The sequence below is a fragment of the Scleropages formosus genome, chromosome 2 (genome assembly GCF_900964775.1).
Source record: "Scleropages formosus chromosome 2, fSclFor1.1, whole genome shotgun sequence".
Taxonomy (NCBI): Eukaryota; Metazoa; Chordata; class Actinopteri; order Osteoglossiformes; family Osteoglossidae; genus Scleropages; species Scleropages formosus.
This window is the reverse complement of record NC_041807.1, coordinates 41,064,787-41,089,636: the sequence shown is the minus strand read 5'-3', so window position 1 is coordinate 41,089,636 and position 24,850 is coordinate 41,064,787. Positions and strand designations below refer to the sequence as shown.

General features: G+C 53.4%; 1 protein-coding gene across 1 annotated transcript in view; it reads left to right on the top strand.

The window, feature by feature from the left end:
* casz1 (castor zinc finger 1) overlaps positions 1-24,850 on the top strand; it is a 203,137-nt gene that overhangs the window by 84,541 nt on the left and 93,746 nt on the right. Inside the window, exon 3 of the mRNA XM_029248911.1 lies at positions 18,812-18,863. The gene's annotated coding sequence lies outside the window, so the exon portion shown is untranslated. The remainder of the gene's footprint in view (positions 1-18,811; positions 18,864-24,850) is intronic.

Genomic DNA, 24,850 nt, shown 5'->3' with positions numbered 1-24,850 from the left:
ACCACACGCTGGAATGACCACACAGTCCATACTATGATATTATTTAAAAAAAAAAATATATATATATATATATATAAATTATATATTTATAAATGCCAGACTTTTTGTTTCTAATTACTTTGTGATATTGTACTAAAGCACTTTCTTTCTGTATTACAAGGTTATTATATCAGGTCCACATGGCTGTAAAAATGAAGAAAACATGACGCTGTGATGAGTGGTCACTTGCTCGACCCCCCCCCCCCCCCCCCCACACACACACACACACACCCACCTGCCTTTATCTGGTCAGCTTAACACTGTAAGTCATTGTGGGGGGGGGGTTCAGAGGAGTGAATTAATAAGCAGTAAGAGTGAGACACTTTGAGTGTTTGTGTGTGTGTGTGTCTGTTGGGGGCCCTTGAAGCCCCTCAAACATCAGGACTTTCCACAGCGTTAGGGTTTAGGGTCGGGACCACTTCCCGGCCCAACGAACGCCTGCTTTCGCGGAACCCCCTTCTGGGCGTCGTTCCCTCGTTCAGCAGGAACACGCACGCCTTTCCACAGGTGCGAGCAGCGGCACGACACACACACACACACACACACACACACACACACACACACACACACACACACACACACACACACACACGGCGTTTTTACTGAACCAGCAGAGCCAGTCGGCAGCGTTTGGGCTCCAGGAAGAGCGCCGCTGCGCTTGGTGCCACTGCAAACAGCTGCCGGACCCTCGGTCCAATAAAGCGGTTCGCCGGAGGGCTCCTGCGGCGCACGTGCTGCTGCACCGCTGTTCCGTTCGAACCCTTAACCGCGTCGCCTCACATCCCGCACCCAGAAAAGTTTGTCCTGGAAAAAAAAAAAAGAAGCATTTTGTTGTGAGTCGGGGCCTGGCGCGTCCCCCCCGCTGAGCCCCTGGGAGGGATTAGAGCCGTCACTCACGTTGACGGGCGGCTCTCGAACCGCATCCGCGCCGCAAACCGCAGACTCCTTCTTGTCGGGGGGAAGAAGTGCGTTATCAGCAGCACCTTGTTTGGAGACGCAGCTAAACCCGCAACTCAGGAGAGATCTGTTTACAATCTGCAGCAGGCCGAGGCCGCGGAGTGTGTACACACACACGCACGCGCACACACACACACACGGAAGCTATTCCACCCGCACTTAGTTTAACTTCTTTGAAAGATATTAATGTATATTAGCACATGGGTGCGGTACGGTAGTGTCTACATCTGTTTGTTTGCAGTCAGAAGGTCCTGGGTTTGAATCCCACCTCCTGCTCTAGTGCCCTCGATGAAGGTCTTTACCATTGATTGACGCAATAAAATTACCCAGCTGTACAAGTGAGTAAATCAGTGTGAACACCTTAGTTGTAAGTGAGCTTAGAGGAAAGTGGCAGATGAATGAATGAATGAATGAATGAATGAATGAATGAATGAATTATTAAAACTCCGCAGATCAGTTGTCAGGTATGGAGATGCCCTCAGGAGAACTGTAAGTGTGTTCAGAGTGCCTCGTGCTACAGGTCGTACACACTGTTCAGGGGACACGTCAGGGCGACCTCCACACACACACACACACACACACACACACACACACACCTGTGCTACAGGCAGGCAGTCCAACGAACGCCCAAGAACACTTTAATTATTGTGAGGTCGACTCGTCATCGATTTAGGGCAGAGACGGCTCTCCTCGTGTGTTTACTCTGGTATTTCAAGTTTACTTTAATATTAGAAGAGGAAACACGGCGTGTGCCAAAACACACACGGGCGCTGTACACAACGGCGGCAAGTGGTGTCAACACGGTATTTCAGTTTCAGGATCCCAGAGTGCCACCGCTTCCTACAGCGTGTGGGTAGCGTGTCTACGTTCTGGTGAAGTGTGTGCGCGTGTTTGTGCGCGCGCCAAGGCCCTGCAGGGCTCTCCTTTCACACTCTTAGGTGTAAAGCGCTGTGTTTTTGCAGTCAAGTGGCCCCGCGTGGGGAAGCGCAGGAAGGAGCTTCGAAAGGGACTTCCTGCTCCTACACGCTCTCGGAACTCGCCGCGGGCTCTTTGGCGACCGGAGCAGGTAACGGCGCACGAGTGTTTGGTTGCCATGACAGTAGCGCTACGCTTTATTCACACAACGTGTGTGTGGAGTGGGAAGCGGGCGCCCGGAGAGCACCGAACACCTCGCGCGGGTTGACCGGGTAGACGAGGTAAACGAAGTAAACGAGGTGCCGCTCTGGGTGAACCGGGTCGTCGGAGCGACGGGTCCCTTTCCGATGGAGTCTTTAGCTGGGGAACGATGACCTTTTCGGCGTCTTTTTCAACTTCATCATCGCTTTGTCTCCTGCGGATCACACCGTGCCCTTAACCGTTTTCAGGGGCGGAGTCATCTCTGTGGCCTCTCCTCCTCATGGCTTCTTCCCCCCAAACGCACACACTTGGCCACGGAGCTGCAGAACCTCCCCGGGGTCAGCGGATCGGCCCGACCGTCGAGTTTACTCTGCATTTACCTCATTTTTACAGGAGCTGCCGCTCACGTGCCGGAAGGCGCGCGTCGCCTCCGCTCCCGACCGAGGGCGACGCTCACCGTAGCGCCAAACCGCCGGCTCTCTATCCCGGGGAACCGAACCCGCGACCTCACGGCGAGCTGTCCGGTTAGACGGGCGCTCGCACCCGCTGCTCCCGACCCGCCGCCCATTAACGCTGAAGGAGGATGCAAACTGCAAAGTATAAAGTATATTGCAGCAGCGTCCATTAAATGATTTTAATAGTAGGACTACATTAGTGATTTCATTTTTACAGTAATAAATACTTCATTGATTGAACCCCCCGCACCCCCCCGCACACCCCACCCCGAGGAGAAGGTGAATTGCATTAGTTTGTTGACCATTAAGGCATATCGAGGAGTTAAGCTACAGAAAAGGTTTACAGCGACTGTAAAACCCGCTGGAACGACGGTGAACCCGGGTCCGAGCACTAACGCTAAAAGCTTTATCTGAGAGGAGGGCCTGATAACGCACTGATTTATCTCTCTTCCAATACGCCCATGAAATCCGTTATGAAATTACGCATTTTCCAGCCACCGGTATCGGTCAGTCCAGAACAGACAGGAAGCAGCAACTGTCTTGGGTCTGTTGTTTTACAGTTGACGCTGTTCATTTGCATAAGTACTTTATTCTTCATCACCAGTGTATGTAATACCAGTGTAATATCGGTGCATGTAGTATCAGTGTAATACCGGTGTACTTAATATCGGTGTAACACCAATGTGCGTAATACCAGTATAATACCAGTGTAATACCAGCGTAATACCGATGTAATTAATACCGGTGTAATACCAGCATATGTAGTATCAGTGTAATACCAATGTATGTAATACCAGTATAATACCAGAGTAATACCAGTGTAATATCAGTGTAATACCAGTGTAATACCGGTGTACGTAATATCGGCGGTGCCTGACCCTTCGACTAAAAACTATGTTTTTCCCAGCAGCGATATGAAAAAGAATTTTTAAAGCAATCTAAGTCTTTAAAAAGGTGAAATGTATCAGTGACGTAGTAAAAAACGCGTCCGACTGTAACGCGGGATCAAAGCTCCGGCTGCTGCGTTTCGCCACATTATCGAGATGCAAATTGCGCTTTTCGCTAATGAGCACTAAATATTCCGGCGGGCTGCGTCGGCGAAACGTTGCGGGGATTTGGAGGCGGCGGGAAGGCCGTGTTTGTGCCCTGTGACGGCGAGAAGAGGCTCCGTCGCCTCCGCCGCCGCCGCCGCGCCACCGTCGCCGCCTTGATATACGGCGGCCCTTTGTAAATAAATCCACACAAAGTGCAGGGGAGAATTTTATCTGGAATGTGGTATTTAGGAGATTCCGAGTGAATGATGATATGTGACAATCAGTCACAGCAATTAGTGTTACTGTTAAGCGCCTTTTTTGTTTTCTCTCACCCATACAGAATGTCACAAATAAATCCTCGTTGCATTTGCATATTAATTGGATCTGAGACGTCAAGCATCTTTCATTAAGCAAAATGATCTGCATATTTGGAGACATAAAACAGTTTATTTCGTTGTGGGAAAAGGAAGTCGTCGAAAATTGACCGCACGCGGGACGCCGGGCCAAGGTGGTCGACGGCGCCGCCGCCGCCGCCACGTTAACCCCTTCTGTGCCGCCAGGATTCCTGAGAGAGAGCAAAGCCGCGTACGGCGTGGGCTTCGTACCCCAAGCTGCTTATCCTCGTTTACCCATTTGTACCGCAGGCTCCCTTTTAGTGCACCGGTTCAGGGTCAGGACCTTGACCAAGGGCACTACAGCAGGAGCTGTGATGCTCAAACCAAAAGGCGACCCGTTGCCCTGTCGGTCGGTCGGTCGACCCGGTGCGGTGAGCCGTTCGCCGGCTCTCAGGCAGTGCGGCAAAGGGGGTAAAGGGTGATGCTGCGCACCGCTTAGCGCTCCTGCCTCCCAAGACTATAGGTTCAAATCCCACTTAGTGCCCTTGCGCAGAGTATGTACCCTGAGCTCCTTTGGCTGCGTCACTTCCTCTGGGGAAATTTACCTGAGTGGCTGCTACGGTCAGCGTGAACTTTTTACTGTTGTCGATCGGAAAGCCTCGCGAACACGGAAACTTTGCGTCTCGATCGCGTCGACCCTCAGTTCCAAAGCGAACCCGATTCTTTGCTCTCCGTTCTTGTTTCTGTCCGGTTTATCGGCGCTGAATCCGGGGGCGAATCCCTTTATTTGGCGCGCTCCCGTGCTTGGCCTGCGGTCGCGCTGCCGCTCGGAAAGGGATGCCGGCATTGGCGGCTCGGATGCGATTAGGGCCCCGAGGCGGCGGCGGAGGAGGAGCCGCCGTGCGTGGCGCGGTCTGCGTGGCGAGGGGCTCGCCGGTGAATAATTAGATTGGGATGCAGGGGAATATATTTGAAGGATTATGCAAATGGCGGTGCCCCCGTGCTCCGTTCCTTTGAACTCGTGGAAAACTCGCAGCTGCCGGGGTCACCCAGCAGACGGCGCGGGCGCTCGGGCGAGACCCTGCCGCCCCGCGTTCGGGGAAAGCGCCGAAAGGTCACGCGAAGAGCGCACCAAACGGGTGCCGTTCGGGACGCTCGTACCCGCGGCCCTTCCTGCGTTCCCTTTGTTGCTCCCTGGTAAACAAGCGTTGCCGCTGCGCCGGCGACGGGCCGCGGAGAATGTGTGACTGCGCGTTTACACCCTTTGTGCCGTTACCGCATCATAATCGCTTTGTGCTCGAAAGGTCACACACTTTCCCGTGCGGAGCAGCAGCGTCGGGCAGCCTTCGAACCCGCAGCGGCGAGAGCGCCTCCTGACATCCCCGGACGCCTTTCGCTCACCGCTTTGTCAGGTTCTCCCCCGGGCCTTATTTGGCAAGCGTCCCCGGGGAATGTGTTTGTGCGCGGCGCCATGGCAACCACAGTCAAGGTGACCAGGACCCCGGCGAACGCGGCAGCTCCCGGAGGAGGGATTTACGAGCTCGGCGTTCGGCCGCTTCCTGGACCGCTCCCAGCATGCTCTGCTCAGGCTCCGCGGGGCCTTGTCTTCTCGCGCAGCCGCTTGGCTGGCTTTACAGTGTTTTACCTCGTTCGAGTTGTACAGCTGGACGCCGAACTGCTCCCTCTGAGGACGAGTCCGGCGGCGGCGTCCTCCCGGGCCTCGCTCCAGCAGGCCGTCTCTCCTCTTCATGTCGGCTCCTGGAACCGCGTACGAACAGCTCTGCGTGCCGGCGGCAGCGCCGTTCCGGAATGTTCCACGTGCCACACATGATGCACTGGGCTGGTGAAACTCTCGCTGGATTTGTGCGATGATCCTCTTTACCAAAGCGCCGCCGATATAGTGCGTCGTGAACTATATTTAAACACAGAAAATGATGTATTTATGCATAATTCATGAAGAAATATGTACATGTCACGCTGTCACACACTGGACTGTGTGCTATTCACCTCTGAAGGGCATTATTTTTAAAATTTTTTTTAACTTTAAAGTTTCCCGCATTTGATCCATTTATACAGCAGGGCAATTTTTACCGTGTCAAGTTTTGGGAAAGCTCCTGGATCAGGGACGCTACGGCAGGAGGAGGGATTCAAACCCGGGTCCTTTTACTGCAAGGCGAGGGTCTTGAGCAAATATGGTGCCCTGAGCCCCACCTAAATCTGATGATGTACTGTTTTCCGCAGCCCCACACTGTACCGCGGTAAGTGTGGCTGCACGCCTGTACCACCTAGAACTGTGTGTGACCTCTGACCTCAGTGTTTATTGTAATCACACACTTTGGCATCACTTCACAACAGGGGCGGGTGGGGGGTGCTCAGTAAGTGAGTGATAATAAATAATTAATCTCCAATTAATAACTTTCTCAATGTGGGGAGGGGGCTGGGGGGGGGGGGGTGGACTCTGTGCGCATGATTATAATTATCATTAATTACTGATAGATTTAGCAATCAGTCCCAGCGTCTTTCTGACAGTTGTCTTCTCTGCGGCGTCTCGGACCAGGGGTTTAGCCCCGGCGATGGAGCCGGATGGCTGTTGGGTCCAGTCCCCGGGGGGGCTGCTCTTGACCCGAGTGGCTGCAGTGAAGTAAACGGTCCGTGAATAAAAACGGCTGTAATGTCCATTCAGTTGTGCGGCTGCAGCTTGCGAACACTTGTGCCGGACGCAAGGGGGGGGGGGGTTGGGGGGGCAGGACAGCTGGACAGCAGAGACTCTGTCTTAAAAGCGCAGTGATGAAGGGCGAGGAAAGTGCGAGAGGAAATCTCAAACAGAAGGACGTCCTGGCTTGGTAAAGCTCCCGCTTCCTCTTCCGAATCCCGAAGACACCCGCTGGGGGTGGGGGGGGGGGGGGGGGGGGGGCGGGTGGCACTCTGGTTTGAATTTACATCCGGCGTCAAACGAGAACGAACGAAACAGGAAGGTTTGCTTCTCAGGTCCGTGTCGGTGTTTGTCCCCCGAAGGCAAGCGTGTTGGATCCCGGAAGAGCCGGACGGAAAGTTCTAGAAGAGCCGAGTTGCTCCGGAGACTAAGCCCCCGTGCAGCAGCGATAGCGAAGACACACGGACGAAGGGGCTGCTGCCGCGACCAAAGAGCCAAAGGGTTCGAGAGTCCAAGGGTCCTGCCAAGGCATCTGCTGGGGGGGGCGGGGGGGCTCGAAAGGCCCTCGTTCCACGGAAATAAACCGTGCGTCAGTTTTACATGGTTAATAGAATTTTTTACCGTGCCATCTGAGGAAGGAGCAGATGCGGCTCCATAAACTCGTTACATTGACATGAGTTCATCGGTGATTCCGGCGACTGGAAACGAGAAACGGTTCAAGAGGAAAGTGGGGACGCAGCGGAAAGGGACACGGGGACGCTCTTCGAGGTGTCCGGGGCGTCACCTTTGCCGCAAACGCACTACTACCCAGCAGGGGTCAGAGGTCAGCCGTGCGGCGGAGTGCCGTCGCGTCCGAATAATTCGGGGCGTCCTTGCGCGTAAATAGTCCCTCGCATAAACAAACACGGCGGGGCGGGGACAAGCCGCGTATCGGCGACGCTGCTCTCGGTGCTCCGCCGCAGACGCGCTCTAACGGCCAGGAGGGCCCTTCGCGTGCGCGCGTGTGCGTGTGTGCGTGCATTCTTTCACTCTTCAGCTCTGGTTTTTCTGACCTTCTCGGGAGGAACAGGTCATTTTACCCTCATTCCAGGAGAAACGGGGTAAAAACAAAGGCGGCGCTGGCTGGCGACAGGGGTCACGTCGGGCCGTATCGCGGCTCACATCGACACGGAAATGTGATTGCACGGCGCAAATAAAAACGCTGTTTCTGTTCACCTCATCCAGGCTGACGGGGGTCTCAGCTCCACGCCGACGTGGCCCCGGCGGGACGCGACCCTGCTACCTCCCGGTCGTAACGTCTGTTTGCCGCTCTGTTCCGTGAGCCCAGACCGTAGCGTCGTTCACTGATATGCACCCGGGAATCTATAGAGAGAGGAGAGAGCACTGGCGTGGGGTGGGGGTCTTATCACACACACTCAAAATAACCCAGAACGCTGGCGGCCCCATATTAGGTCAGGAACCTCCCTGCAGAAGGCGCCCAAATGGGGGATTTACTGACAGCTCGGGGAGGGGTGGAGACCCTCTTCCTGCTGGTCTCCACTGAGAAGAGATACCAGCGCCGAGCTGATGGGTCCAAGCAGCATGACTCTCATAATCATCATCATCATCATCATCATCGTTATTATTACATGTTATGTGTTTGCGTTTCTTACCTCATACTTTTCTCCCAGAGACTTACAGCCTCTGGCTTCTTTACTTGTTGACCTGTTTGTTTGTTTGCTGCGAGAAGAAGTGACTCATATGAGGAGAAATATGGAATTACATCCCCTCTGAAGTCCGGTTTTCTGGGTAAACGTTTTGCTTACTGACCCTCCAAGGCGAGTGACACACACTGATTTACTCTTTCATACAGCTGGGTCATTTTTACTGTGTCCGCTCGGGGTCAGTACTTCGCTCAAGGGTACTACGGTACGAGGAGGGATCTGAACCCAGGTCCATTGATTGCAAAGTGACTGCTCTAACCACTGCGCCCCCTGCTGTCCCGTACCCACTGTTACGGGGTGCGGGCCCAAGCCACAGGTAACCGAATGGTACCAAAAAGTAGCTCTGCTGCTGTACCCTCAACAACGGTATGGGACCCTTGAGCGAAAGACCACCTGCAGCAGGAGAGAGAGAGCGAAAGTGGACGAGTGACGAAATAATGGCCTCCTTGGGTGTGTAAAAACACACGTGTGCACCTCTGGGAGGTAGAGTCGGGGTACCTGTGAAGCCCAGTGCATTGTGGGTAGCTGCGCCCTAGCCAGACAACGAGAAGGCCACGGGGTTGACCGCCGCCCCACCCCTCGGTAAAATTGACACTGTGCCTTTAAACGGCCCCGGTGCGGCCAGATAAGGAATTTCGTGGGTTTATCAGAAATGCCCGTGTTTAATGTAAAGGGGTGCGGCTCCGGCACTCGGGTTCCGGCACTCGAGCTCCGGCACTCGAGCTCCGGCTCCAGCCTTTCAGCCGTGTGATAAATTTGCAAGAAAGTGGAAAAGACTGGAGGCTGCGGCCGATTAGACGGGGACAAATATAGACGTGGCGCTGCGGCGCGGATGAGTCAGGTGCTCTCGCACACAAGTGGCCCCGCGCTGATAGCGCCCGCGGGTGCGGCCCGGGGCCGCGGGGTGGGGCGGTGCACCCGGTGTCCACCGCCCTCCTACTCTCATCCCTGTGCCCCTCATGGTCTCCCGCTCTCTCTGGTCCAGCTCCACGCGCGTTCGATGTGCTTTCCAGCGGGACCCGAGCCGCCTCCCCCCCGCCGTGCTGACCGGTGTGCGTCCGTAGCCCCCGCCGCCCCGTATTACCGCCCAACAGCCAGCGGGTGGCGTTGTGGCCGGAGCCTTCACTTTGGAACCGAAGGACCTGGGTTCGAATCCCCGCTGCGGCTGTAGTAGAGGTGGTCGGGGCCCCTACCCTGAACCGATACAGTAAGAATGACCAGTCGCCCCGGGTTCAAACCTCACTGTGCGTCGCTTTGGAGAAAAGCGTCACATCAATGAACAAACGTTACGGTTTTGTCGCGGCCGCCGTGTCGCTCTGGGTTTCGGCGAAAGCCGCTTCTGGGGCGAAAGCCGCTTCCGGAGCCTTCCGCCGCGCAGGGCGACGCTCCCACGATCTCGAGAACCTGCGTTGGCACACACTTGCGCTCGTGTCGTTAGGCGGAGTGTGTTCGTGTTCGACTTCTTTTTCAAGTCGAGCCACATTTCACCCGAATTATAAAGAGAGAAATGTTGGAATTACTCAAGGATGACATTCCTTGGCTGCTGGCACCTCGAAGAGCCGTTGAGAAGCTGGAAAGCCCAAATCGTGCGGCGAGGCGCCTGGCGGGACCCGTTCGCCCTCGTCCCCAACGTGGGACACCTTCCAAATCTCTGAGGGTTAGGGGTTCAGATCCCACACCCTGCTGTAGTACTCTTTCTTGGTTAAGGTCCCTACCTTGAATTGGTCCAGTAAAAATGACTCTACTCTGTCGATGGGTAAATCAGTGTAAGTAGCTTTGGAGAAAAGCATCAGATAAACGAATGACAAATACAGATGAGAACTTGTGTGTGTGTGTGTCTGTGCGCTGGTCCTTTAGTGAAGAAAAGTAAGGGAAGTAGCTGGAAATACATGCATCAGTACAGCCAGTAGCGGTGCCTCGATGAGGGTACGAGGGGAGGGGTGGCCCCGGCCCCTCCTCTGTCCCTCCCCCCCCCGTGTGCATCGGGGGGTCAGCGAGCTGCACAGGGAGCAGACGGCGCTGTCACTTCTCCCACCGCTTCCCTCTTACCGCCCCCCGGGGCAGCGGGTAGCGTGGGGGAGGGGGGGGGGGGCGGGTGGCCACCCAAAGCACAAACACACACAGAGTGACACACAGTCGTACGCAGTCGCACACGCACACACAGACGAGGGAAACCCGCTGCGCTGCGCTTCAGTCCAAACTTGCGTGTGTGTGTGTGTGTGTGTGTGTGTGTGCGCTTGATGTGTGGCAGAAAAAGGTCAGCGGTCCTTCACTGCTCTGTAAATGAGAACAGATGTGTGTGTGTGTGTGTGTGTGTGAGAGAGAGAGACAGCAGCTGCTCTGCCCTTCCTTACACTCTGCATTTTTCACCCTGCACACATTGATCTGTGATTGACTGAGACGCTGCCGACCGCTTCTGCGGTGTGCGTTTACACGGGCGTCTCTATAGGATTTGGGGACCCAGTCGGCACAGGAAGAGCCGCCGCGAGACAGGCGTGTCCTAACCCCCCCCCCCCCAACACCCTGCGTGACGTGTGGCCGACCCCACGGCTCGCTTTCGTACCACGTTTCGTAGCAGCCGGCATGGATTCATTCATTCGTTCCTTCGCTCGTTCATTCGTCCGTTTCCTCATTCGGTTCTTCTGTCATTTGTTTCTTCCTGCATCCATTCATTAATTTGTTCAATAATTTGTTCATTTGTTAGACTCTTCGTTTCTTCTTTCATCCCTCAATTCATCCTTTCGTTCACTCTCCATTTTTTCCGCTCTTTCGTTCTTTTGCTCTTTTATTAGTTCGTTTGTCTGTTCCTTCCTTCACTAATTTATTTGTTCATTCATTCATTAGTCCGTTCTTTTTTCCAAGGCAACGTAAAATCTTTGTACACTAAGCGATAGGTGGTGACTTACCCTTTACACCTGGCTCATTTTTACTGTATCGGTTAAGGAAGCACCTGGTCAAGGGCTGTAGAAGAGAACTGACGCCAAGTACGAGGCAGTAGCGCTAACCACTGCGCCACCCGCTGGCCCACATCTGGATTTCAGGAGCCGCTGTTTGTAGGGTGGACAGAAATGGTTGTTTTGCACCGGTGGGGGGGGGGGGGGGGGCTCATCAGCAGAGGGAAACGGCGATTCGCCGGTTCGACCCCTTTAGGCGGGAGTACGGGGATACGCCGACGCAGGCGCGTGCCGGACGCGGAGCCCCGGATGCGAGAGCCGGACGCTGACGCGCGTTCGCCCCCGGTAGGGTTAGGGCGTGGTTGGGCGCGTGACTCGTGAAGAGGTGCAGCAGGCGCCCATAATCTCATAAATGGAGATAAAAAACTCTGAGATTGGTTTACCGAGGGCCCCGGATTTGCAGTGGGACACGTCGCCGGGAAGGGGATTAGCGCCGGGGGCTATGGGGGGGGCGGCGCCGCCCGACACACGGCAAGTTGAAGTGGGGGGGTGACGAGGGAGGTCAGGTTGGGCCGCGTACAAAAGGCTTTGTTCCCCGGGCAGATTAACGGGCTTTTCCCCACTTTCCACACTTGTGCAGCTTGTCCAACATGTTGTCTGTTAATCCCGCGTGTGTGTGTGTGCGTGCGTGCGTGTGCGGTCCGTCGGCCCGCTTGGCGCACGAAGGAGTCCAACAGTCCGACACGCGAGCGGCACAGCTCCGGCGGGGGGGGGGGGGTGCGTGCGCTCATATGCCCGCCTATGGCGAGACAGAGCGCGGCACCGGCTGGGGGTTCATTTTCGCCGTCATTTACCGTCTCGCGCTTTTCTCCAAGGCTCTTACGGTGTGGGCCTTGTACGCTCAGCTTTTATTTACACCGATTTACCCGTTTCTGCAGCAGCATCATTTTTGCTCTGTCATTTCAGGGTAAGTACCTGGGTCGAGGGCTCTACAGCAAGAGGTGGGATTCGAACCCAATTCTGTAGATTGTGAAGCAGATTCTCTAACCACTACGCCCCCGTGTGGACAGCGAGTGCATGGCTCGAGTGCGGGCTGCGTCACTAGGCCTAATTAGCGCCCCCCGTGGATCCGGCAAAGAGACGTCATGTCCGCAGCCCTTTCGTCCCACATTCCGGAAGGTTCTATAGCTGTCTAACCCACTGTCACCGGTCAGCATGTAGGGACCAGTATTAAACTGTTTTAGCGTAGTTTGGGTGGGGATGCGGTGGCACAGTGGGTTGGACCAGGTCCTGCTCTCCAGTGGGTCTGGGGTTCGAGTCCCGCTTGGGGTGCCTTGCAACAGACTGGCGTCCTGTTCTGGGTGTGTCCCCTCCCCCTCCGACCTTACGCTCTGTGTTGCCGGGTAGGCTCCGGTGACCCCGTATGGGACAAGCGGTTTTAGATTGTGTGTGTGTAGTTTGGCCATTTTTACCATAGTACATCTTGTTTACTATTGATGTTAGGGGGCCTGTTGTGTTGTGGTAAAAAAAACCATGGAATTGACTTATTAAAAATAACAATAATGACTTATTATTAGCCATTTCTTTGGTGATGACCGTATCCAGCACGTTACTGTTTGGTCAGCTTTTGCCAGGCCAGATACACACACACACACACACACACTCACACACACACCCGCGCGTGTGTAAGGGGTCGCCGTAAACTGAGCGGCCGTCGCGGCTCCCTGGGACCCCGACCCAGTCGATGAGGGTCGGAAAGCGAGGAGAGAAGGCGGCTTGTCCGAAAGGACCCATTTTTCCCTCGGTGGGGAAAGAGTCGGCAACGTCGCGGGGCAATTAGCGCGGAAACTGGAGGGAAATGGAGAAGCCAATTACCTCGTGGAGCTAGCTAAAGGCCATTTTAAACTGTGTGCCCATGACATAATAATGTTTATGGTAAATATTATAGTCTGTGTGAGCGAGTGCTTGGCGTGAGAGAGGCAGGGAAAAAAAGGCATCAGTCTGAGATGGAGAATAATTTATTAAGATCTGAGATGCGCCAATTATGTGGAAAGGACCAAAAAGAAAAAAAAAAAAAAAAATCAAACTCTCCAGGAACCGCATACATGATTGCAATCTTGATTAAATCCCCCTGGATCTAATGAGTTGATTTTCTGCTGTTAATATTGCATTGGCTGATGATGGATTCGTTAAGATAATGGAACGAAGCTAAAATATAAATGACTCCCTGTCAAGGAGCAGATTTTCGTCATTTTCTGTCTGACACCTCCGCCGTGGGGATTCGCCGGGGCCTTTTTGCGCTGAGAATCGCCAGATCTGGAATACTAATTTTTCTCTCGCCGCCTCCGCCCTCGCCGCTCGCCCGGAACCCCGTCGTAGACGCGGCGAAACTTGAAACGGGGGCCGACCCGCGAGCGCGGGAGCGCGGCGAAAAGCCGCGTCTTATTTTGTTTTCCCGTCTTTCTCGAATGACGTCGCCGGGAACGGCCACGAGGGATCGGGCTCTTCGGCCGCGTCCGGTGAACGTCGGCGAGCGCTGGTTCATTTTTTTTTTTTTTTAGGTGTCGTTTCCCACCCGCACCTGTCCGCTTTACCGCAGTCGCGCATGGGGATGTGTGGAAAGAGCAGGCCGTGCACGGGAACGTCTCCTCGCGCACAACATGAGCGCGTGGCTCTCTGTACCGCGCTCCCACGTCGCTGGCGATAAACGGCATTTTGGTTCCCTTCTTTCGGTTCTCTCGGCGCCGGCCCGATGGACGACGCGAACGGGTCCGCCCGGGACGGACTTCGGTCGCGAGCGCAAAACCGGGAGGCGACGGAGATTCCGTTTTTCCGGGCGTCCCCGGCAGCGGACGGCCTCGCCGATCGGCGGCCGTATTACCATCGTCTTAATGGCCATTGTTGTCAGGTTTCATGCTCGGCCTGACCCTGCCTTTGAGGAGATTACCGCGGTGGTCCCGCGCCCCCGCCCGTGCCATTTCCAGGGAAACAGGCCGACTGGGACGTACCCCCGGGCCATTCTTCGCCGTGTCACTTTTTTTTGTCCTTTAACATGGTTTTCCTAAAAAGTTTTTTAATCAATCAAGTATGAGGCAGAAAATAGGCTTTGTCACGCCCGGGGCCTCAGGTCGCGCCTCGCCCGCCTCGCCCGCCTCGCCCGGTGACAGCTCCTCAAAAGGGATAAAAAGGAATATTTTTTTGGGAAAACGCCGGTTTCCATGGCGCCCGCACTTGTTGCACGCCGCTGGCCTTTCTTGGCGCCCGCGTGGGTTCGCCGCTCCGAAGAGGGGGTGGGGGGGGCGACAGGAACGAGGGCAGAAGGGCCACGGCTCCGGCTGGGGAGGCAGCTGCCCCGGGGCCCCGTGCCGGCTACCCCTACGGGCCGAGGAGAATGCGAGTGGCAACTGACAGCGCGAGCGCCCGTCAAAAGGCCGCATGGGCCGCCCTCTTTAATAAATGGCGCCTTGGGCCATTGTCGAGGGGCCCATTGAGAAAGTCGCTCGGAGGGAACCCGCTGCCGGCGGCGCAACGGACGCGCGAGCGAGCGGGAGAGCGGGAGGGAGGGAGAGCGGGAGGGAGGGAAGGAGGGAAGGAGGGAAGGAGGGAGGGAAACCCGCGCCGCTTCTCCTCGCCGTTATTAATGACCGCTTCTCTCCGGTGCCCGCTCGCGCAAAGAGGATTTCTCCGTTTTTTTTTCCCCTTCTCTTCCAGTTTTTACGCAAACAATGAATCCAGGAAATGAAAACAATAGGAAGGCAATACGTTCTAACAGAGAGGATTGTTATCTTAGCGCTGCTCCACACAATGGTTTATATTTGTTAGTGTTTTTTCCATCGTGGAAAAAGGAAAAGAAAAAACTTTTTCGATGAGGCGGTCGCCGGAGAGTGTGTCGGACAGGCCACGTAACGCGGGTGCCGTGTGTACGAATGAGACGTGTGCGGCGGCCCTACGATTTTAAGAAAATGTGCCTGTTTGATGGAGCGTCGGTTTTGCATAAGGTGTGTTCGTCGCATTAACGTGACGCACTCTTGCGAGTATTGTTGCACGAATGTATTTCGTGCTCGGATTAATCGGCGCTATTTTTGCGCACAACTAATCTCGCACGAGGAGCGGGTGTCGCCGCGTGCGTCTGCCATCACCTCTGGCCGCGCGCTCCTCTCCGCCGCTTCTCTTTCTCTGCGAAAGTGGCCCAATGAGGTCAAGGTTTTTGCGTGTCGGGATTTATTTAAACAATTTGCAATAATTTCCATAGGATCGCTCGCAGCCACAATAACAAACAGGGTTATGCCTTTCGTTGCTCGCTTTCATCGGGCCACTGAATGGAAAAAAGGGGGGAAGAAAATCCTTTTGTTCTCACGACAGGCCTCATCCGAGGCGTTCCGCGCAAAGAGCCCCGGCTGTCGCCCTGCCGGGACGGGCGGCGAAAACGGGCCGTCGGGGCTCGGCGAACGCGGGGCCGAGCCGGACTGCCGTTCGGGAGGGAAGAGCCGGAGGTCCGAAGGGCCGCCCGTCCGCTTTGCGCGCTACGCCGCTCGCCCGGTGCAAAGGTGAACGAGGAGCCGCCGCGGCGTCTGCGCTCGTGGCCTTTTATAATGCCAGGCATGTCCCCATTCCTGATGAATATATTAAAATTATTACTGTGCAAACAGAGTTTCTAATTACTGACCTGCTTGCCATTGTACTGCGTGTTCTTTATGTCTCTCTCCTCTCTCTCTCTCTCTCTCTCTCTCTCTCTCTCTCTCTCTCTCACTTGCCCGCTCGCCCCCACCCAGGCCTTGTTTATTTATCTGCACCAGTGAATACTGAACAGTCAGTGCAATGTCATTGCCATCTCTATGAAAATGATTTTGAAAATGCCAGGCCTGCTAGCTGAACGCTACCGTCTCGAGTCGGCCTCGGTTCCGCGGGCGCAGCCGTTCCGAAGGGGCGAAACACCGTCGAACGCGCGCGCGAGCGTTCCTTATTCTAGAGCGTCGACGGTGCGTTGCATCGGCTACGGTTCTCGGCTCATTTCGACATTTTCAACGTGAGCAGCGTTATTCTTTCTGGAATTTGCGGTACGTTTCCGCTGCGGCGCAGGATGCGTGTGGCGTTCGCACTGCAACCTTTTACACGAGGGGGATGGGAAACGTGCTTTTGGAGGGAAAACACATTCCTCACGCTGGCAGCAAGTTGGCAGAAGTACAAAAAGTGATGAGTTTCGCGGTGTTTCCACAAAACCCTTTCTGTAGATTCCTGCAGCATTGTGAGGTATTTTAGATATGAACGGTGGCAACACCTCTCCGCATTCCTCTCTTTTCGACGTGCGCCGGTTGGCAGGCCTCTGTCCGGTCCAGCAGGTTTCGCTGGTCAAAAAGCCAGAAAGAAAAGGGGGAAAAAAAACTTCACCAAATTTTCCACCTCCGTTCCATGCGCCCTCCTGCCGCCCGCGCTCTTCTGGAGCGTGTTTAGCTCAAGGGCGCGTTTGGCGTCGCCTTGCCGCCCGCGTGACCCCGCGCCAAAGGCCGGGCTACTCGTTTACCCGGCGGCCGGGACGGCGGCGCCTCCGTCGGGGGCCTTCGAGGGAGCCGCGGCTTAAAAAGAGGACACTGCGGCTCGGAACAAAAACAATTAAAGGAAAATGAAAGACGGCCCCCAAGGGTTAAAAATAGAAAATTAGCAACACGCATGCCGGAATGTGCGGCTCCCCCGTCCGAAGTTGCCGGGCCCACATTGTTATGTACGATCAGATGTGCCAGTTCCTCCTCTAAGCTCCTTGTCACATTTTGACTTAATGAAGTGCAACTTAGAAGGGAATTGGGTTCATCATGCTAGTCGCACGACGCTCCCTCGTTGTAGCAAACAGGGGCGGCATGGGACCGCGGCGCTGCAGCGCGAGTCGTTATCATTCCGGTCAGTCTGTTTAACACAAAATTAAACAAAGAACTAATTAGTGCCTCATGAATTAATAACTGCACTGTTGCCGAGTAGAAGTTAGGTTGCTGAGGGGAGATATAAAATAAGTAGGAAGATCAGGTTGGAATTATTATTACTTTTTAGGTTCCTCGCGCTCTCAAGGTTAGGAGACTTTTCCGGATCGTTCTTTAGCGGCTCGCGCCGTCGCGCATGGGTGCGCGTGCGTTTCCAGGGCCCCGCCGCGCAAGTCGGGCGCAAGGCTGGGTGGCGGCGGCGGCGGCGGCGTGGCGGTGGGGGGGGCAGTTTTCTGGAAAATAAACAAGCTCCTCATTCGCCAGTAGACATCTAAGCTTCTTGTTAATCGACGGTAAACACTGTACGTTATTAAGCCATGAAAATTTAATCTAAAATGCAAGCTTTCTGAAATACAAGAAAACAAACGTTTCTTACAACCTCCGTCTACCTCGCAGCCACTCCCCGGCGCTGGAACCAGCTGGCAAGATAAACAGTGTCGGGCATACGATCGTATTTTCGTTTTCTTAAGAAAAAAGCAAAATGAAAACGTGCAATGCTTTTGTATCGCCGTTATCCGGGAACGCCGGGGTTCTGAGGATGGGCTAAAGGGGGTTCAGCTAAATCATTTAAATACATTTCAAACCGAAAATGCTGCTCTGCTGTTACTGTCCGTGATATTCGTCTATGTGAAGGTGATCAATTATCAGTTTTTTAAATATTTACTCCCAATTTATTTATGGTCACTTCTCCAGGACGGTGTCCTTCGGTCTCGTCAAGTTCTCCAAGTGCTCTGCGGCCAAGAACGTGTTCAGGATCTCTGTCCCAAATATGTTAAGGCTTGTTTAATGCTTTTTTTGGCTTATTATTCATTTTTATATACATGATCATATTTCTACGTTAACATGTACACTTCAACGAGTATGAAATGACAGGGAATGGATGCATGTAGTGTTGTGTGTGTGTGTGTGTGTGTGTGTGTGTGTGTGTGTGTGTGTGCAGAGCCTGGGCTCCTCACTTCAGCAGCCCCCCCCGAGTAATTCCCTACATCTTTCGTCTCAGTCCTGCCACTTTGAAGAGCGTGCGGCGCCGTCTCATCGGTGAGCCTCGGTCGCTCCTGCACACGAAGGAAGGAGTCGCGGCTGCCTTCTTTTCGCCGCCGCCGCCGCCTCCCCGAATATGAGCTTTGTGCCGCAGGCCGCTGATGCAGCCTTCTCCAAGGTCATATTGGCTAATAACATCCTTCCCCTCAATCAGATTGTAGGATTACTGATTCTAAGTAAATTATCATTGGCAGGCTGCGCTAAAATATTCGCAAAAGTGGTTAACCCGACGCCACGCCCAGCCTCCTGTGTCCCGAAGCCCTCTGCGACCAGCGGGCAAGAGGTAGACGAGTGGTTAAGGAGCTCAGGCCGTACGCACAGCTAGCTAGCTCAAGTCCCGGGAAACGATCGCCGCCAAGCGTCCGGGTGGACTCCGTGGCGTCGCTCCGTTCGAGTCGCTTTGCGCGGACGCGTACGCTGAGCGGCAAAGCCGCGGCCGGTCGTACACGCTCACTGGCCGCGCTTCCGCCTCCGGCCGTCAAAGCGCGTGGCCCGGTTCTCCTCGGCAGCGGAGGCCTGTCGCTGCCTCCCCTTGTCATCTCCACACGCTTCTCAGCACCGCACCGCGCATCTCAGCTGCGCTAATTTCTCTTCTCTCCCCGTTGTCTCCCCCAGAATGAAGTAAGCATCCATAAAGAGTGACCTGCTCCCACAGAGAGAAAACGAGGTAGGACAAATATATCGCATGACTGATCGCATTCCTCACCGTCCTCACCATTCATATCCATAACAAAATCAAGCGTCTTCATTAATCCCCGTGGATCGATGTGTCCCGAGTTGTAAAAATTGACAAATGACTTATTAGAATCGCACCGTTTTATTTTCCAACTGATTAACTCCCTGTGATGCAGGATCCTTATTTATTTATTTGTGTCGCTTATTTATTTATTTGGAAAAGCGTACACTTTGAGAGAGAGTTCAAAGGGGGCGATTTGTTTCCTTTTGTCATTTTGCATTTTGTACCATATTCTCCGCAAAAGACATTTGTGTTGCCAACATTTCCAGCGAGTCTCCGGATCTCTGAGAAAGTGGCTCCGGCTGTCATCTCGCTGGGCTAAACGGACGTTAACCTCTTGGAGCGCGCCGGTACGCTTCAGCAGCGCCGGACCTCTTGGTGGCGCGATGCCTGAGGAACTGAGAGAACGGGTCGCGGTTCCGAGGAACACCACTGGACCGCGGCCGGTCTCGTGGCGATGTGCGTCTGCTCATGTGACGGCCTCGCTCCGCCCCCCTACTGGGCAGCCAATCGGGAGTGACCGGAGTGGAGGCGGGTGGCATGTGCTCAGTCTCTTGTGCATCTCCCCTCCGCGGGGTTTGAGAAGCGGCAGCTGCCCGGGGACCGGAGATGCTGCGGGGACGACGAGTCTGAGGCCTTAGGGCTCCGGGAACATTCCCAGCGTGACAATGCACAGCTCACACACATGTAGCGTACTGCGGAGTGTGTCGGGGAGCTCCTCCCCGCAGACCGAGCGCAGAACCCGGTCATGAAACTGAGCGAAAACTTCAGGAAAGTGGTTCCGACGGAGAGCGTCGCGAAAAGGGATTTTTTTTTCTTTCCTCCGAAGCGTCGCATCCTGGAACGTGCGGCACGGGGTTTCCTTGCGTCTCTGCGAATCAAACCCGGAACGTTCTCAGGGTCCCGGGGCGCCTTCAAAGGGAGCCTAGCGGCGTGCTCCGGGACCCCCCCCCCCACCAACCCCCCGCACGGCGACCCAGCCCCGAGCGCGGCAGCGTCGTTAACCTAATTGGGTTTTGATGTATTTAATTCGGCTAATCAGGGAGCCCGGCTGGTTCCAGCACAGGGGCCCGTGCCCCCCGCCTTCCCCCGCCACCCCCCGCCAACCGCTCCCCGGGACCGAGTGGGGCCCAGGAGCCTCCCACAATGGATTCCCTCTCAAACAGTGGGAAGAAAATTAAACTGCCAAATTTGTTTTCCTTGGTTCCCGTCTTCCTCAGGGAGCGAGCAGCTTCTAATTGTGCTTGACGCAAAGAATTTGGTGCCGCTGTTTTTAAACAACATCATGGGAAGCTCCGTTTTTCATTTCCGCCTCTTCGACCCGTTTTGTGAGCGATCGGGCCCGACCTCGGCGCCTGCCACGTAACGGCACATTTGGGAAGTTGCCGGCGATCCGTGTCATCGCTGCGAGTCTCGTGGTTTCCTGGGCGCCCAATTTTTTTGCCATATTTTGGGTCATTTCTTTTCACTCGAGGGATGACACGTTGCTCGTCGCATGAGCGCTGGCGCTCCGAGGCGTCTCGCCCGCCTTTGGGGAAGCGTGTTTACGCGAACGAAAGGAAGGCAGGCGAACGGTGGCGAGATGAGGGCGTCCCGGGGGAGTCGAAAAAGTTGTGCGTCTGTGGTCGACCACGACTTAAATTAGACGAGTTGGTGCCGTTGGACACATTCTCCGTTTTGGCAGCTCCAGGGTGTCCTTGGATGTCAATAAATTCGACTTGTTGGACAAGGTTCCTTTCTGAGGATTTTCTGTGTCGCAGCTGCTCTGCTGAAATTTCATCGTGTGGAATGTCAGAGGTTTATAATAATAATTATAATAATTGTTATTATTTACCCGTTGAGTGTGTTCAGACAGAAGTGCGTGCAATACGCAGAGTTCAGTGCTGCAGTGACACTTTGCTGGTTTCCCAAACGGTCCTGGAACCCGTCCTTCTGTCGACGGTTTGCACGTCACGTCACTTCTTCCCCCTGCGCATTTATCTCCACAAATCGGAACAACGTTAAAAGCCGCGCTGCCTTCTTTTTTTTCCACTGGTCTTTTCTTTTTTCTTTTTTTTTCCCCCCAGTGTGTCCAAACAAGCGGAGGAAACATGGAAACGGCAGCACTGTGTAAATATTTATGATGTAACATCTCCATGTGAATAGGCCTTCCCCCGAATCCATCCATCATTCCCGCCAAATGCTGAAAGGCCCCCCCCGCACCGCGGCGTGGTCCGCGGGGTGCTCGCGCAGGTCCGGCATGCCCCCACCCCCCCCACCGCCCCGAGTGTTTGTTTTTCCTTTGACTCTTCGGTGTCCCGCCGGGAGGGCATTCCTTGCGCTCGTCCCCGGGGCTTTTGTTTCCCCGAAACTTCAAAGTGCCCTCGGGCCATTGTGTCCGTGACGTGGCCGCTGGCCCCGAAAATGCAGAAACAGAAAAATGCGATGTAGGTCAAATTATAGCAGTCGCGCTCGGGGAAAAGCGAAATTCTTGTCGCGATGCTCGAGAGTCCCGGTGACGAGCACCCGCCGCCTCGTCACCCATCGTGACGCGACCCCGGCGAAGCGGCGCCTTCAGAGAACTCGTCGCGGGCCTCGCGAAGAACCGCTGAGCTCCGTTCGAATTAGCGAGCAAATTCAAGCGCGGCTCTGGCTAAGTGGATATATTCCAATTTAAAGTGAGGAGGTGTGGTCTGGCACAAACTGGGCTGCGTTTAAAAAATTGAGTAGCAATAGAGCAATTATCAGTGGGGGGGGGGGGGGGAGGAAACAATTAGTAAAAGGCCTCTTCTTGGCAGGAAGGCGTCTGCGCTAGTAAATTAGCATGAGACTTAATAGTTAGATACCGTCAACAAGTGCTGTTCGGACCTGCGTGATTTTTCGCGTAATTGTGTAATGATGACACGCGGGACTTGTGTCTTTTTTCCCCTCAGTAACTTAAGCAACTAGTTAAAAGTGAAATGAAGTCCTGGCACATAAACATCTGTTGTCTGTCGCTAACTGTCGCTAACTGCTGTCAGCGGTTTTTCTTTTTCCTTTTTTTTTTGGAGGCATCCGTGATCCGTGTGCTTCCTCGAGTGGAAAAGGAGGGATGTTCCTCCACCCCGAGTCTCTGAGGCAACGGCGACAACAGCGAGGAAAAAAAAGCCGAGCAGGTTTTCCGGCGGCGAGATCGCGCCCCGGAGGAGGCCGACGCTCCCCGCCGCCGGATTAGCAGCTTTTGGGCCGTTCGCTTGCATAATAGAGGGAAACCAAAAAAAGAAAGAGACGTTTTCCAATATGACTCAATTTCCGAGAGACAGAGCGCTCTCGCAGCGCCGCGGCTCTTTGTGATTTTATTATGTCGGAGGCGCGCCGAAGCGTAATTATGACATTGTCTCCGCCGTGGACCGAGCTGCAGTTTCAAGAGTTAATATGGATTAGCACAATAGTTCCAGAGCTCAGTGCTGCCATTGAACTTTATCCATTTATCTCCAGCGATGAGGCTTCTTTGTGTTGCGTAGCATTGTCGTGTCGCGCTAAATAATAAATGCCATCGTCTCGCCCGCGCGGTTCCGCCGCGCTTCCGCGGAGCCCGCTATTCCCGCTGTTTTCCGCGACCGGACACGAGTCCGGTCCTTGGGACGCGTCCCTCCTCCTCCGAGCCGAGACCCGTGACCCCAGGTTCCTCGCGCCGCGGCCGCCGCAACGTGCATTAGTTGACCCCCCCGAGGAGCAGAGCCCCTCGCCGTTAATAGTCGATACGTTATTTCCGCAGCTGTTACCTGATAAACGTCGCAATTTACCATTAAAGGCCCGTTGAGCATTTTGTGTTGTCTTGTGCTGCCTTTGAACTGTACATATAGAGCGGATGACATTTCTTCTTTCTTTTTTATTCGAGACACTTTTTTTTCCCCTGCCGGATCCATTGAAGCTTTCAATACCTCCTTTTCCTCTCCTGCTTCTTTTTCAGCAAGCAGGAGGGTTTTACTTTACTCTTTTGTCATCCTAATTGATTGCATTAACCTTTTGAGTATTGAATTTCCCAAGCATCACGCCGAGCACAATGTGGAATATTATCATAATCCCTCCAAGTAATGGACACACAGCAATCAACAATGCTTTAGGAAAAGTACATCTCTGAAAGATGGAGCATCTTATTATTTCCAGTCAGAAGGCTGCAAGGGTCGCCTCGACTCTTCCAGAAACTTCCACTGTGTTCAGAGCAGCTTTTTGCTGCACTTTGTTTACTGTGCTGCACCTTTTCTCTGAATGTGTAATGTTTCGATCGCTGATGCTGCTTGTGAGTGTCGCGTACCTGTGGACGGATTCGGTAACGCTCTGAGCTCAGTGTTACGCTGGACCAAGTGTGGTTTGAACTGCAGTCTTTATGGCAATCATGGAACGGCTATGCAATTTTCATTAAATACGTTCAAAATTCAAATTCACATTAAAAATTAAAGCACAAAGGTTCTCGGTTCTGGCTCCGTTGTGCTGGAACGACCTCCCCGTCTCACTCAGAACTGCTGAATCCCTGTCTGCATTTGAAAAGGGTCTCAAAACCTCATCTCTTCCAGGCTCACTTCGCTAAGGTGTAAATGTTCATGCGCCATAACTTTAAGATGATGCACGGATAAACCTTGACGCAGCTACTCCTGTAATGTAACATAAATATTTATATGTATCTCAAAAAAAAATCATTACCTGGAAGGTGATTAGGAATCATCGATATTCAGATCAAGTTTTATGCAGCTACTTGTGTGATGAACACTGGTTCATATGGTGGAAAGAAACAAACTAACTGCACTTAAGGATCACACATCTGCATCTAAGTGTCTCTTCCTGCTAATGTAATGAACACATTGTATCTTGTATGAGATGTTCGTTGCTTTGGAGAAAAGTGTCTGCTAAATGAATACGTGTCAATGTAAATATTGCTGTTTTTACCGTTTTGAAAGTAAATAAATCCACACGTGACAAAAGTACCTTTTTGAACTTGACAATACAAAAAATACTTGAGTCACATGAGCTGGACTGCTTTAGGAAACACATAGATAATGGTCCCAAGACAGAACCCTGAGGTACATAGTGCCAAACACAGTCGCACTCATTATATGATTATATTATAATAATGTGGTTATGTGTCAAATGAACTGCAGCAAAAATGTGTTTTACAATATACTTAATTGTTTTATATTTCTATGTTATACAGTATCTACATGATTTCATATATTTAAAAAAATATACTTTAATTTAGTGCGTGTTCACACTCACTGCAAACATACACGGCCATTCTAAAAATTAAATTAAATTTAATCAAAACTCAGAGTTCAAGAAGCATTTATCATTATTGTCGCTTACTTGCTGCGTCACAAGAAAATGACCTTATTGCAACACTTTTTCTCCTCGCTGTATTGTTCGTTTCCAGGCCCTTCACAGGAGGTGAAAGAACTCGCTTTATGTTTCATCGCAGTTCATCAACGGTCTCGTAACCTCCGTTTCATGCACATACACTCACGATACATGTCCACAAGATAGATTTAACACGCAGCATCTACATCCAGCGGCAGTTAAGTGTAGATCAGCGTGAAGCACATTGCTGCCCGCTGTCTTTCCACACAACTCCACGTGAATCAGGAACCGTAAGTCCCACTCGCACACAAAAATGGAAGCACACTTGAGCTGAACGCGATCTAAAAAAGACGATATATTGTCTGCTCCGTGTGTGTGTGTGTGTGTGTGTGTGTGTGTGTGGAGGCATGATTCTCCCGAGTCTGAGGAACAGGGGCCACGGAAACAGCAGCAGAAGGAGCAGGAGAAAGGCAGAAGAGCATCATATTGCTGCTTGCAGGGACAGGTGGTAGTGTAGTGGTTAAAGCTGCTGCCTTTAAAGCCAAAGGTTGCAGGTTTGATCCCCAGTTGTAGTACCCTTGAGCAAAGTGCTTACCTTAAATTGGTCC